Raw genomic sequence first — 15864 nt, 5'->3', positions numbered from 1 at the left:
TGAATACAGTTCTTATTCAGATCTGTGTGTTCTGTTTCACTGGACAAAAACTTATCTAGAGTGTGTCCTCGTGTCTGAGATAAGCATACATTTTGATTGTCAACATCTGTAGACTAGCACGTAGGGAAGGGTTGGATAGAGATTCTCCACTATACCTGAATTTTGAAAAAGATTCTCCCCGCCGTCATTCCTTGACAGATATGTTTTGTCCATCAAGGCATCACGGCAGGGGTGAGGGCCGTTTGGCTTCCTGATGTGGTTTATTATTTATGTTACAATATTTGGTGCAAAAGTTGTAAGGTTTTTACAAAAGTCTGGTGGTTGGCAGCTAGACACGTACGGAGTTTAGAAAGAAAACTTTCCTCATGCGCTGCTAAATCTTTCTCAACTCATAGCTTGAGATGTTCGTGAAATGGAATGCAGTGGTGCAGGTCCCTCCAGGTTAGTAGCTTCACCATGCATAATTATGCTATTTAATTCAATATCACTGAGACCAACGTTAGCTCTTTCTGAGGACTTGCAGTTGTTTATACTTTGATCATTAATATGACAAGCGGTTATTGAATCTATAATACTGGTATACTATTCAGCTTCTTTTTGGTTTGTTGGTGAACACAAGGGTTGACTAGTCAGTTGCCCATGTATTTCACGACAGAGCATGTGATGATTACATCGGGTATGCTCAGAGCCAGTGGCGAATTCAGGATAGGGGCACCGGGGCAGGTGCACCCCTGTCGTTTATCGGAAAATATATGCCAATCGTTTAAATTCCCTTTAGCTATAAAAATTTTTTTTTCATTGTTAACATAGGATTTTATCTATTTTTGCATTGTGGCTCAGCTATTTTCAGTTGAACTACAGTTGGCAACACTGATGCTGATGTGATCGCCATTCTAGTTCGAGGCGTCACGCAGTTTGGTCGTGCGTAATATTTACTTCAAATTCATTTAGACTTTAGCTGTGTGCCTGTGTCCACCAGTCACTTGTTTGAGTGTCATATTTGTTCAAGGCAAAAAATGGTGTCCCCTGTCACAAATGGTACCCCTCCTATCATTTTTTTCTGGATCCGCCACTGCTCAGAGCCTATTTTTTGTTCGTTTTATTATGCTGCATAGTGGTAATGCATTGATTAGTATTCTCTTAAATCACGATGGACGTTTTAGCTGCCTGTAGAAGTATGCTTTTATGGCTTTTAATGATATATAGGTTTGTTTTTGATAGGAAACACAGGCACAGGAAGTCCTTTTTTGATTCGATAGCTTAATTAGAAGAAGAATAAATGAATGAAGAAATGAAGAAGAAGAAATGAATCACTTATAAGTTTATCAAGTGGAAATCTGCTGTACACTAATGGCAACAGTGAAAGGAGTGAAGGTGGAGTTGGGTTTCTGATCCATAAAGATTTTAAAAACAACATTTTGGAATTCAAAAGTACATCACCAAGGGTGTCAAGACTAATATTCAAGATTTCTAAGAGGTACAAGCTAAAGATTATTATGATTTATGCACCAACATCGAGCCATGATGATGAAGAGGTTGAAGAAATGTACACTGAAATTGAGAGTCTTCTAGATGAGCAGAAAACCCACTACACTATTATTATGGGGGACTTCAATACTAAAGTTGGAAAAAGGCAAAACAGCGCAGAAAGAGGAACTATAGGAAATTTTGGAATTGGTGAAAGAAATAAAAGAGGTGAAAGACTTGTGGAATTTGCAGAATCTCAAGGACTGTCAGTAATGAACACTTTTTTCAAGAAAAGGGTGAACAGAAAGTGGACATGGAAGAGTCCAAATGGATTAACAACTAATGAAATCGACTTCATCCTCACTAACAGAAGATATATTGTGAATGATGTTACCGTCCTGAATAAGGTAAATGTTGGAAGTGATCAGAATGGTAAGATGTACACTTGATATAGATAAAGGAAAAGAAAAAACTGACTCGAATAAATAATACAAAGGTCTTTGAAATAACAGAGGAGGAGAAAAGGCAGTATGTACTGGAACTTAAGAACAAGTTTGAGCTTCTGCAGACTGCTCAGGACCAAGATATCGACGAGGAATATTACAACTTTCTGAAAGTGATAAAGCCCAAGAAACCTATAGGGAAACAGAAATCCAAAGAAGAAAAAATCAGTCAAGAAACACTTGTCATGATGTAACGAAGACGACAAATGAAGAGCAAGAAAAACACTGACAGGGAGAAAATTGAGTATACTAAGTTATGTAAAGCCATTAGAAAGAGACTCAGAGAGGACATAAGAAGATTTAACACAAGAAAAGTAGAACAAGCATTAAGGGAAAACAAAGGATTTAAATCAGCAGCCATGAGCAGTAATACAGAAAGAAAAATGATACTGAAACTGAAGAATAGCGATGGTGTACTTCTCTTAAACAGCAGAGAAGGCATAATTCAAATAGCAGAAGACTACTATAGAGAATTATACAAGGAGCGAGGGACTGATGCCAGCAGTAGGGAACATGGATTGCAAAGTAGCAACACATACGACATACCCGATATTCTTCCTGATGAGGTAGAACATGCATTGAAGAAAATGAAGAATCGGAAAGCCCCGGGGGAAGATGAAGTTTCTGTAGAGTTGTTAAAATTGGGAGGAAGAGACATAACACAAAAACTGGCAAGACTCTTCACAAAGTGCATTAGAAAAGGTGTGACGCCTAAGCAGTGGAATAATGCAATCATAGTTTTGCTGCATAACAAAGGAGATAAATCAGAAATTGGAAATTATAGACCAATTAGCTTGTTATTCCACATCTACAAGTTATTCACAAGGGTCATTACTAACAGATTAGAAAGAATACTTGATGAGAATCAACCGAAAGAGCAAGCTGGCTTTAGGACAGGATTCTCAACTATGGATCACCTTCACGTAATATCACAGCTAATGGAGAAAGCAAATGAATATAAAACACCATTATGCCTGGCATTTGTGGATTATGAAAAGGCATTTGACTCCATACAGCATAAGGCAATGTTTCGAGCACTGGAAAGACAAGGCATAGATACTCCATATATTATGATTTTGAAGAAAATATATGAGAGTGCTACATCCTTTATTAGACTAGACAAAGACAGTAGCAAATTTAAAATCGAGAAAGGAGTTCGACAAGGAGACACAATATCTCCGAAGCTGTTTACTGCTGCCCTTGAGGAAGCTTTCAGAAGATTAGACTGGTCGCAGAAAGGAGTCAATGTGAACGGAGAGTACCTAAACCATTTACGATTTGCAGATGACATTGTGGTCATAAGCCACGATCCCAAAGAATTAGAGGAAAATCTTAATCAGTTATGCACAGTTAGTAAGGATTTTGGACTAAAGATGAATATGGCTAAAACAAAGGTAATGATGAACAAGTATGCCACGGAAAGGGAAATAATGATTGAAGGAGCAGTAATTGAAAAGGTGGAGTCATATACTTATCTGGGACAAGTTATTAGCTGTAATAATGATAAATGGCTGGAAGCCAAGAGAAGAATAAATTTCCGATGGATAGCATTCAGGAAATATAGTCACATACTGAAGAGCAATATCCCAGTTTGTCTGAAACGTAAAATAATGAATCAATGTATACTCCTCACCATGACTTATGGAAGTGAAACTTGGGCACTCACCAAAAGAATGGAAGAGAAGCTAAGAACTACATAGCGAAGAATGGAACGAATTATATTGGGAATCAGACTGTTAGATAAGAAGAGAAACACATGGATTAGGCAGCAAACTCAAGTAAAGGACATTCTTATCAAAACTAAAGAACTAAAATGGTCTTGGGCAGGACACATAGCTCGAAGACATGATGACAGATGGACTAAGAAAATAACAGAATGGTACCCAAGAGGAGCTAGAAGAAAACCTGCAAGACAAAGCGGAGATGGATAGATGAAATTCATGAGTTTTTGAGTAATAAATGGATGGCAACTGCTCAAAACAGAAGGAACTGGAAAGTTGCTGGAGAGGCCTTCATCCTGCAGTGGATTGAAAATGGCTGATGATGATGATGAGTTAATTAGGTTCGTTATATTTGCGCATGCGCAACGTAAAAACCTACTGCAGATTCCCTGTACTATATCGACTTACGATCACTGTCAGCTGATCATAAGTCGATAATTCCGGCGTTTGTGTATTTCTATGCTTCAGTTGTTTTAATTTTTTAAACGTTTTTTTTTTCAATATAAGAAGAGCTAGAAGCGGCCACTGACAGGAGGATGAGTAAAAAAAAAAAAAAGTAAAGTGCAGCCATTATCAACCCACTGCAGGATGGAAGCCTCCTCAACAATTCATGCTGAGGGAGATGGACCATAATCTGCCACGCTGGTTCAGTGCGGGTTGGCAGATCGACCGTATTCAGTAGTCAGGGGCTTGAACCCCGGTCTACTCAAAGAGCGTGTGCTACTGCACTCCCGCTCCTGACCACTCGGCTATGGAGGCCTGTCGGAGGATGAGAATAATGGTCAAAGGGGACAAGTAAGAACCTCTTGAGCAATTTCTTGGCCAACGGTCAGCTATCACTGTATTTTTGTCCTCCACGCAAAGCAAACGGTAGTGGGAGTGACCTGCCGAATATCGTTTTGCATACAGAAGTTAGAATAAAAATAGATATACTTATCTCAGGCAACTTGATACCATTAGATTCTTGCTATGCTTTCCAGACGTTGAACAATTGCTACGAATATTAACTGGTTGGTGGGGGTGCAGTAAACCACTATTATAGGCAAACAATGCAGAGCACAAAAGTCACACAACTGCTCAGAGTGGCCACGTAGTAATTTCTATTCTTTCGACGTTAATTAAATTTGGGGTGGCTCGACAAATCTTTCTAAAAGAACTAAATATATAATTTTATGAATATTCGTCTGCTGCGAGTCCAGTTATTACATGTAGACGGATAGACATGGTGAAGAGAATAGGTGCTTGTGCATGTGTTTGAATATATGCGAACGCGCCTAAAAAGTCGTAATTCAAATAATATATATTAGGGCCAGTTTTGGTTTGTATGACAGCCTTCACTCTCCTGGGTGTATTTTCTACCAACTTCCCGCACGTGTCGATCAGATTTCCCCTCCATTCTTTTGGCAACGCAGCTGTCAGAACCAGTTTGGAAGAAGGCTGTTTCGGTTGAAACCTAATCAGGCGCTCCGGCCCGTCGTTATTGGTGTTCAGTGGGAGTGAGGACCGAGCTCTGAGCCAGCCAGACAACTTTTTGACGTCATTAACCTCAACCCAGTCCTATATGACTTCGAATGTTGTCATGCTGATACTGACAGGGTCCATTTCCGGCTGTTACCAGAGTGATAATGTACAATGCCCTAAGCGCTAAAACAACCAAAGCCATTAGGCATTACATATTGTATCTGTAATTTCTGACAGAAGAAACCATGTAACCGTCGCTTAGGTCTAACTCAGCCACTGTGTAAAAAGTTCAGTTCCTCGCTTCATGGACGGAATTCGAACTAGGCCTTTTCTACCCGATATAGAGGACAGCGATTATAATCACTTAGCTACTACCCGCCAGAGCAACATATAATTGTGTTAAACGGACAAGTAGGTGACTAAATGGTTTCAGGCACTCCCACCAATAGACCATGTTAGAACCAGCTGAAACAGTCCCATCCTTCAAATTACTTCCACCAAACTTCATGATCAAGATACTCCGACAGGAAATACTCTCCAGGTAGTCTCTCCACACTCAAACACATTCATCAGAACGAAACGTTATGCCACGAGATTCGTCACTCCATTTCCTTGGACATCGGAAATGACATTAGGATAAACACCATTTATAAGTCGTGTGCTGCAGCCCATCGGCGCGAGCAGACCAGACCTGCCGTTAAATTCAAGGATATGCAGCTCTCTATTGATGTTTGACGTATTGACGGATGTTTCTTCTGCTTGGACCTGCGCTGTGATGCTTTCAGCAGGTGATCCACTCTCTTTATGGCTTGTGCAGCACGTTCCGTGAGATCGTAAAGGGTAAAGATCTATTTTTTTTTTTTTTTTTTTTTGTTGAGGTATCAACTACGATCGTTCATCTTTAAATAACACCTGCCACAATGGATTCTGAGAGGTTTAGACAACTTAGTTGCGCGTACAGAAAGGTTACTGACGCATACAACTACCATCTCACATTGAAAATATATGACTTCCGATCTACAATTCATGCTGGTTTCTATCACTGCTGAGACAGATCCACAGAATCTCTATTGGTAGGCCCAAGCTATTGCGCATACAGATGACTACTGGATTATTATACACTATTTGTGAAGAGGTGTCCAACTAATTTTCGTCGTGTACCGTTTCTATTGATAATCTAATTTTGACTGATTGTGTGTCAGCAACTTCAGTTATTGCATTTTCATTTTATAGCGAGTGAAAAAGACCCGTGTTCAAATGCCGTCAGTGATGCGAGGAAGTTTTATGAGCATTTTTCACAATGTGGCTGAATTCGGTCTCAGTTGAGTGTAGCATGATTTTTTTTCTCCTGGAAATTCGGGTCTTTCGTCCAGCTAACAGCAAATAGACAACAGAACACATGCAATTTACAGACACTATATACATGTGGACATGTGTTTATGTAAGGGGTGGCTCCTAGAACGTCAGTTTAACTCCGCATCGTACCTCTGTGATGAACAGTACCACTGCAAATGGGCCAGATAATGTGTGTGACGTAGGATTGTGTGTGTTCTGTTGTTATGTTCTGCCACTTGGCTACCCAGAAGCATCAGTTACCTGGACAGATGATTCTGGGTACTCGTCCACACCACGGGAAGATGGGCCAGTTCCAGTAGATGGGGACACCTATGGTCTCAGAGTATGATGAGACAACAAAAAAAAAAAAAATAAAAATTTCCTTCTCTGGGGCCCACTCCAGAGGAAAAAAAAAAAAAAAAACGAAAGGAAGAGAAAGAAAAGAATAAAAATAATTAACTAAGATAATAATAAATAAAAATAATTAACTAAGATAACAATAAAAAAAAATAAATAAAAATAAATAAATATATATACTTAGTATATATATATATATATATATATTGGTTTTTAGTATATATACACATACATACACCAAAAACCGAAAGGGGGAAGAGAGAGAGAGAGAGAGAGAGAGAGAGAGAGAGATAAAGAAAAGAAAAGAAAAGAAGAGTAGATCTTCTGCAACCATTAAGAACGGCAGCATAAAAACACTTCGATGCCTCCAGCCAGATGGATTTGATCAACCTCTTATCACTGGAATCATACTTTTCCTTAGTTCAAACACTTCTTTAGCAAATACCTGGAGCATCTGAAACTTACTAGAGTCTCTTAAAAATATAACTTCTTCTCCTGGAGTTATAGTCTCAAGAATTTCACTTATCGCTGTCCTGGCATTGTCATATATTCGACAATCATGTAGAATGTGCTGCCAGCCTTCCCTGGCCTCGCAAAAACGAAGGTCCGTATTATTAGGTTCAAATGCATATAATTTCTCATTCATTGACCCGTGCCCTGTTAACAATAATGACGACTGTAAACTAGGTGTAAACCAATTGCGAACTTTTTTTTTATCATTCAGAAAAGTCACGTTCGGGATAAACAAGTTGGTCGCTCTTCCAGTAGGCATGGTATCCCATCTTGTCTGCCATAAATTGATTATTTCATCCATACATCTTTTCTTTTCGCCTCTACAGTCAGAGCGAATATTGATATCTATACCAAAAAGTTCTGTAGGAATTTCCCTCTTAATACGGTAGCAAAAACCACGATACAACAAATGTAGATCCAAGGGTAGCGCTCCGGCCAACACCTGCAGCGCGGCAGTGGACACCATTCTGCACACTTTTAGAATACCAAGAAGCATGATGCGCTGTATGAAATTTTTAGTTTAGCCCAAAACGTAGCTATTTTAACTCTATGGAACCAGACTCCTGCAGCGTACGTAGTTATAGGAAGGAATACTGCCTTGTAATACAGAAACAGTGTTTTATGTGATAGGCCCCAGTCAAACTTTGAAATTCTAATGATAGCACCAGAAAATTTCCTGATTTTATTGCTTAATTACAATAAGTGCTGGTGAAATGATAACTTACTGTCCACAATAATTCCCAGGTATTTGGTATCAAGGACCATAGGTAACTGTACACCATTCAACTTGATCTGAGGAGGTCGATTTATATCTAAAGCTGTTTTAAATAACATCATTTTAGTTTTGTAAGGACTAATAGCAAGCTTATAGCTTTGAGCCCAAGAACTTAAGTCTGTCAGCACACTACTAGTTCTCTGTTCTAAGAGTGAGCGAGACCGTCCTGCAATTATAATTGTCAGATCGTCTGAAAATGCCAGCACCTTACAATTAGGGAATGTGCGAACCAACCAATTCTGTAAGACTAGGTTCCAAATAAGGGGTCCCAAGACGGAGCCTTGTGGATACCCTCTCACAACCTGTTTTCGTAGCTCAAAGTGCTTGGACTTCACTAGCACATATCTATTTGAAAAGTAACTGTTGATAAGCATATATAATTCCTTGGAACAATCAGCGTTTCTTAACTGAGCCATCGCTGCCTCCCACCAAACTGTATCAAATGCCCCTTCGAAATCCACGTACATTGCTAATTCATATTTGGATGTAGAATTCTCAATATGCGTTCGAAATGTCACTAGACAATCTTCACAGGATTTCCCAGGAGTGAACCCATATTGCTGAGGCGATATCATATCCTGCTGCACTAGCAGGTCGGTTACCCGTAATGCCATAACCTTTCAAGGATTTTACCAAGGTTTGCCAAAAGAGCGATAGGGCGATATGATTTAGGTTCAGATAATGGCTTCCCAGGTTTTCTCACTAACTTCAATAATGCAATCTTCCACTGCGTTGGAAACAGCCCTTTTGTTAGACATTTGTTATACATTAATAAAAGGATATTAGGTAACGATTTATAGAACCTCGTTATAAATATATTCTCGACTAAATCAATTCCAGGACATTTTGTGATTTTGTGAGATTAAGCTTCTTCAAAACTCTTGTAAGTTCTTCCATCGTAAACTCCGCAGTATATTCTCCAGCTACATAGAGCCGATTATCTCTACGTATACCAGTTTGATACTCAGTATCTTCCTGAGGATCGTCAGTTGGAAATAGCTTACTTAAAATTATCTCAACGGAGTCCTTCCAACCAATAGTCTCACTGATATCCGTGGTTACAGTATTAAACACTTCCCCATACCTGAATTTGTCACGTGACAATTTATATAGTAAACCCCACGGGTTAGAATTTCCCGATTCTTTCACAAAAAGTGTCCATGTCGCCCGTTTTTGATTAGCTATCTTCCTACTGTAGTTGTTTTTTAAGGACAAATACTTCTCGTGTAGCCTTGCAACCTCGGATGGGGACCAATGTCTGTGGCGTTGCAACTGTCTTCTAGCCCTGTTTACTGCTCGCCTTAATACTGTTAACTCTGAAGTCCATCAAGAACAGGATTTCGATCTAGCAACTTTCTTCTTACCAGCCTTGTACGCTGCTCTTATAATTGAATCCTGTATAAATACAGCAAGAGAGTCAGCCCAATATTCTATTAGCTGACGTTGCCTTATCACAGAGAAGTCTATAAGAATTGATGCATCGAACGCAGACCAATCAATTGTTTTTCAGTGAGAACCGAACCAACCCGGGCACTCGATATTGACTAACTAAAGTTGTAACAGTTTTTACATAAAAGGAGATAACTCTCTGATTACTAGATGTCCAGTCAGAAATGACTCGCCAATCGTAGATGTAGTGTCGTAGGCCAGAAGTTACTTTAGTTATATCAATGTTGGACTGCCCCATAGGTCCAGAGAATGTGGCCGGCTGATTGGATATATTCATCACATATAAATTTTGATTAAATATAAATTCTTCAATCAGACGACCTCTCCCATCTGTTGTAGAACTATGCCATAGACTTTATTTAGCATTTGCATCAATAGTGATTAGGCTTCAACATAAATAGTGCACGTTCCAGGTAATCCAAAGAGCTATTAAAATCCATTGATGGAGGACAATATAATGAAATAAGATAAAATTGCAATGTTGTTGTTGCAATCATCAAGCATGTGGCACATTGATTACACAACCCGTGTATCACCACAACATCTAAATCGTTATTGGTTACCACGATTCCTGATTTGGGCTCTTATACTGGCTGCACAACTCGTGCACTCAGAGGATATCCCAGTATCTTAAAGCTTTGCTCCGATTGAATCCTGGCCCAATACAGTTCTTGTACGGATACTATATCAATCAAGTTCTCCTCCATTGACTTCCAAATTTCATCAGCCACCAGCCTAGAACGTTGGCCGTTTATCTGAATGATTTTAATTCCTGAAGAACCAAGAACTCTATCCACCACAGAATCAGTTTTCACTGTATTCGCAGCTTCCGACTCGATCATCAGAAATCCTTTGTCGTGCCAGTTCTAAAGCTCTTTTATATTCGCAGCAGTTAGGATCTTTAATAGAATGCTGGAAGATTTTTTTGCGCCTTTTACAATTTATACAGCAAGGGGATTCCTCTTTATTCGGGCATTCTGCATAGACATGGCCACTCTGGGCACAATGCCCACAAGATGGAGATGTGTGGGTACAGTACTGAGCCGTATGTCCGTATCCCAAGCATAAAAAACACTTGGTAACAATCGTAAATGGCCGATGTCTATGCGAGCTACAGAAAATCCTGTCCATAGTTGAGATTCACTTGTAAATTCGAGGGGTAAAACTGATTACCCAGTGAACATTCAATGAAGATCTTGTCGTAAATCTGAAAGTAGTTTTCTTTCTGACTTGCTCTAGTGATAATCCGTTGTCACTAAGATTTTTATTGTATAAATCCTCAACGATGTCTTCTTTACTTAAATCCTTAGGTATGTCGTATATCACGACTGCTGGATTGTCTTTCTTGAGAACCCCTGTAGACATGCCCGCAGAGGACAGGGAATCTGAAGTAGATATGCTAACTAGGTCAGACTTGGAAGCAGTTTCTAGCACTACGCCTTTATTACGCGCTAATCTCAAGGATTATATTTTTACATTCTTGAAATCTGACTTTAAAGTATTAGATACTAAATTTTTTACGTCGACACTAGTTTTCAGATTACTGTTTTCAGAAGCTCGTAATATTATGACATTTTAACTTGATCTTACTGAATTTTCTTTCACCGAAGTTGCTCCACGGGCAGCACCAGTATATGATCTCACAGAGGAGGCAACCTGCAACTGTGTTCCCTCATATATTGCTGTATTTGTTTCAGCAGTTTGATTAACTGATTGCTGGCTATGATCCATTTTATTAATATTCCCTACTGAAAAAGTTTGCACAATTTTATCTAGTAAATTGGCCCGGATTTCGATTTCTTTATCAATAGCTCATAATCTCTCATTATCAATTAAGAGAGTTGTAATGACAATCTCAAGATTTGACCATTTTTCCATAATTGTATCTTTAGCCTTTTTAGGAACTTTGTTGGTCTTCCCCATGAGGAAGCTCATTACATCTTTTCTCATATTGGATATCTTGTCATGCATGAAATAAGGATCCTGTGATTTATCCCGAATTTCTGTCTTGTCATTTTCTCCAGAGCTTACAGAAGTTCCAACTTCTTGAGTTGAGATGGAACCTTCACTATTAGGGTTTTCTTGAGTTGACTGCGATTCCTGATTCGGCTTTGGAAACTGCTAACTCTACCCTTTGAGCCAGTTACAGGTTTTCTTAATGAATTAGTCTTCCCTTCCATGTTAGATCTCATAATTCTTAATTAGAAATATTATTAATCATGTTATTCTTTAAAAACAGCAATTAAAAAAGAAAAAGAAAAAAGTGTTAAATGTAAGGTCTGGTAGTGACTCAGCTTGGGGTCCCACTGGACTAAATAATTACACACAAACTGTAATTATTTAGTCCAGTGGGACCCCAAGTCAGTGGAGCAGGCCCATGCCCCACCAGAGTGAAAAAGAGGGGGAATGAGTTCCGAGAAAACAGCGCTCAGTCCAGTACTTCCAGAAGGCGACAAGTTTATTCAATTAGCAACCAATGACAGCAAACGTCTTTAACTCCGAACAAAGACTCTTGTGTCGACCATGGCGTTCATTTCAAAATTAATAAAATGAAAACATTTTTATTATTTTAAGTTTTCTTCCGATTATTAAAAATTATTTTAATTACTTAAAATGTAATATTAAGGTCTCAGCTGGGCCCCTTGAATATCTGCGAGCCTGACTTACTGTAAACCCCTTAAATCCAATCTCGTCGGACTGTAGCCCAATCCCTTAATTTTCTTTAACCTTCCGACTGTTTATTGGTCGTGGATGGCTGTAGCATAGATTTCCCCTTTACTTAAATTCTAGTATTTTCTCCAACAAACCGGCTTCCTCGAAATTAAAACAACTTAGCTCTCAGCTCAACTCCATGTAATTTTTACTGTAGTCTGAATTGGTTGTTTATAATTGATCTAGAATCTTATATTATATTAAATGAAATAATACATTTATAATTTTGAGAATCAATAATATTTATAACCCTGGAATTTATTATCTATGCTATAATTGAACATGACAATTAATTTTACAGCATGTGGAAAAGAAAGGCTATTTGTCATACTATACTGATGACATACTTGTATGTGTTGATCCCTTCGCGACGAAAGCTTTACTCCATAAAAAAAAACAATTCTTTGAAAACAGATAAATATTCAAGTAATTTGTGAATGAAGATAATTTTTTTCTCAAAATATGAGTTGTATAAAGCTATTATAGGTACGAGATGCTGTGTCGAAATTTAAATTGAATAATTTTAGTAATTCGAACGAGTGGATTTAAAACAAAAAAAAAGTTTTTAACCGTATGGAATTTAACTCTGAACAGAGTTAAAGCATTGTATAACTGGAGGGATAATTTTGAGTTGTTCTGTTTTACAATAACCACGCAAACAAAGCCAAATATGGAATTTGTGAACAGCGTGTATTCTGTCGTACGTTTTCTCGTTTGCAAGGAGAAAAATTTCGGAAAAAGGCCTATCAAAGCTTTTCCATTCTGAACGAACGCTGATGTTTTCACGTGATGAAATGTCCAGGGGTAGCTACGACTTGATTTTAAGGTCTGTTGAAAATGTTTTGAACAAATGAACCTTCAAGGTGGTCGTTTTAAAAAGAAAGGTCCGATGTTTTAAGCTCAATGATTATATGGAGAATATTTTTTGTTCACCTTTCGTTTTTATCAACCTGGTTCAATTAGCAACTGAATATGAAAAATTGAAGACAAGCAAAAGACACGGGACCTTTGCGTAACTAAAATAAAAAAGATTACCAAAGAACATAATGTAAACTGCGTACTCTTTTAGACATTTAACGGTTGCAAATCAGACTTTATTTCCGTTTAATCAGTCTTGAAAGGTTTACGTCAACAGTGAAATTTTTCAAACAGTGGACGCATTCAACCCGACACGAGGCCAAAATTTAATCAAGACAACTTCGCTTCTGTCGAAAGACTAGACAACACAAACACTGACTAATTTCCTGTTCGCCTAGCTGCGTCGTTAGTTTGCTCTTCTGATTACGGCGTCCTTAAACTCCGGGTTTAATGAAATCAGACAGTTTTGCATATCTTTGTTTCTTCGGAAGAATTATTTAACTAGTTGTACTGCATTAGGGAGTGGTAAAAACCGAAGTACTCCATCTGAACTTCTATCGTTTCACTAGTGTCTGCGTATAATGGACATCCCTTCATTTGGTTATTCTCATTTCGCTCAGGTTTCCGAAACTTTTCATTGCACGAACATTGGCGCAGTAGAAACAACTCCTCTAGCTTTATTTGTTGAGGAAATGAACAAAGATACAATCGTTCATTTTTCACGATGGTGTCCTGAATACCGTGTGGATGATTCTCTGATCCTTTGGTGAATTAAGTTAATGGGGTTATATCGTCCATTGAAAAGCGTTTAAAAAGTCATTTGGAACTTTTAGAAATTTCCTTCTTCGCTAAGATGAGCATTCGAATGGAAATACAGTAGCGGAACTATAATGAGAGAGAGAGATGTGCTTCGTGCGCTCACGAGATTAGTTGTTTTCCGTTTTACATATATCTAAATTCTTTTATTCGAAAGCTATTTACTTTGAGAACAGTGTTTTCGGACAGCAATGTGACGTACGAACGTGAACAATATTTCTTGGTAATCTTCTCGATCTTTTGTCAAACTACATGTTTATCATTTTAAATGTTTTCGTAATTTTATCCACTACCGTTTCTATTCTTAATACTGAAACTATATTAAAAAAATCGAAAATCATCAGTAGTTTGAGTGTGGTGTAGTACGTTTATGTCTTGTATCGGAAACACAGTTTATTAGCCTTTCTTTGACACGAATATGTGAGCACAGTGAGCGACTACCATTTGTCTTAAGTTAACCAAAAAGATTGTTTTAAAATGATGTTGCTATGTTGTAGGGCCCATATTATTGTCATGGCATTTCCCTGAAATTAGCAACGTGCCACTGGAAGTGGGTTTTGTGGAGCCAAAGACCCTTCTTCAGACTTCTGATGTGCAATGCTGACTCTTCAGTCCATTTTAGACGTTCTTTCCTGTTGTGTGCAATAGGAAGAAATCCCAAAATGGATTATGGCGGGGTCACCTATTGCTGTAGCTGGGATGTTTATCGTATGCATGCCTCTGTGCTTTCTGATTGAACTGGTCTGTCATTTCATCTCAAAGTAGCAAGTCTGTTATAGTTAATAACAGATCTCCCAGAATCCGACTAAATAATATTCAAACCCCTATGTGTCTCAAACTAAATACTTAGGTATCACTTTAGATGATAAACTCAGTTTTCTGCCTCATGTGATAAAACATGGGGGCAAAATCCGTAATTTCACAGCCTCTGTCATCATTAGGATCTCCAAAAAAGACTGGGGATTATCAAAGAAAACATTGTCCCTTTACTACAAAACCATAATGTTGCCCATTATGTTATACGCAGCAAGGGTTTGGTATCAAAATTAAAAGTGAAATAGAAACTTATCTCCACACAAAGATCCGTTCTCCTGACCATCAGTGATATTCCCAGGACATTTTCAAACAACGCGCTCCAAATACTTGGCAGTACGATCCCTATAGATTTATACATTGCTTTCCGGGGTTTGACTTACTACCTGAAAAAAATGACAGTCTAAGACATTGCTTGGAATTTCAACTGACCCAGCTAATGACTTCAAAAATGAGAAGAAAAGGATTTGGAAGGAGCTTACTGGTGTCTGGCAAAAAAGATGGGACGAGAGTGACTTTGGGCAAGTAACAAGAAAGTATATCACGCAAATGGAATTCTCAACAACCCCTGGAGTTATTTCGTAGTTTAGGTCTTCTCTATGAAACTTCTTATCTGCTAACAGGGCATGGGTCCCTTCGGGCTAAGTTATTTGAGCGTAGTCTGTAGCCTGACCTGTATTGCACATGCGGAGAAAATGAAACTTGGATTCACGTCCTTCTGAACTGCCCATTGCACTCAGAACTTAGAGCAAATTTAACGACTGTGGTTCCAAAGTTATTGGAGAACAATGTAAACATTCTAATCGAAGAACATGATAATTTTACTACACTGCAAACCTACCCAAGAACTATTTTTGCAATGAGAACTGAGCTAAGAACTTCAGCTTATCCTGGAAATTGACTTCACAACAAGGATCAAATAGAAGAAACAGGCTATTTTTGAACTATAAATCACTGTGACTGCTAGCCACATTATATCTTTTAAGAGTATTTATGTATTTAAAACTTAGTTAATTGTATTTAATTTAATTATATATTGTTTTCTTGTTCTAAGAAACTGAGCTTTGTACATAAAAAAAAAAAA

The sequence above is a fragment of the Mastigoproctus giganteus genome, chromosome 4, assembly GCF_048544385.1.
Source record: "Mastigoproctus giganteus isolate SK-2022 chromosome 4, ASM4854438v1, whole genome shotgun sequence".
NCBI classification, from domain to species: Eukaryota; Metazoa; Arthropoda; class Arachnida; order Uropygi; family Thelyphonidae; genus Mastigoproctus; species Mastigoproctus giganteus.
This window is presented reverse-complemented; position numbering follows the sequence as displayed.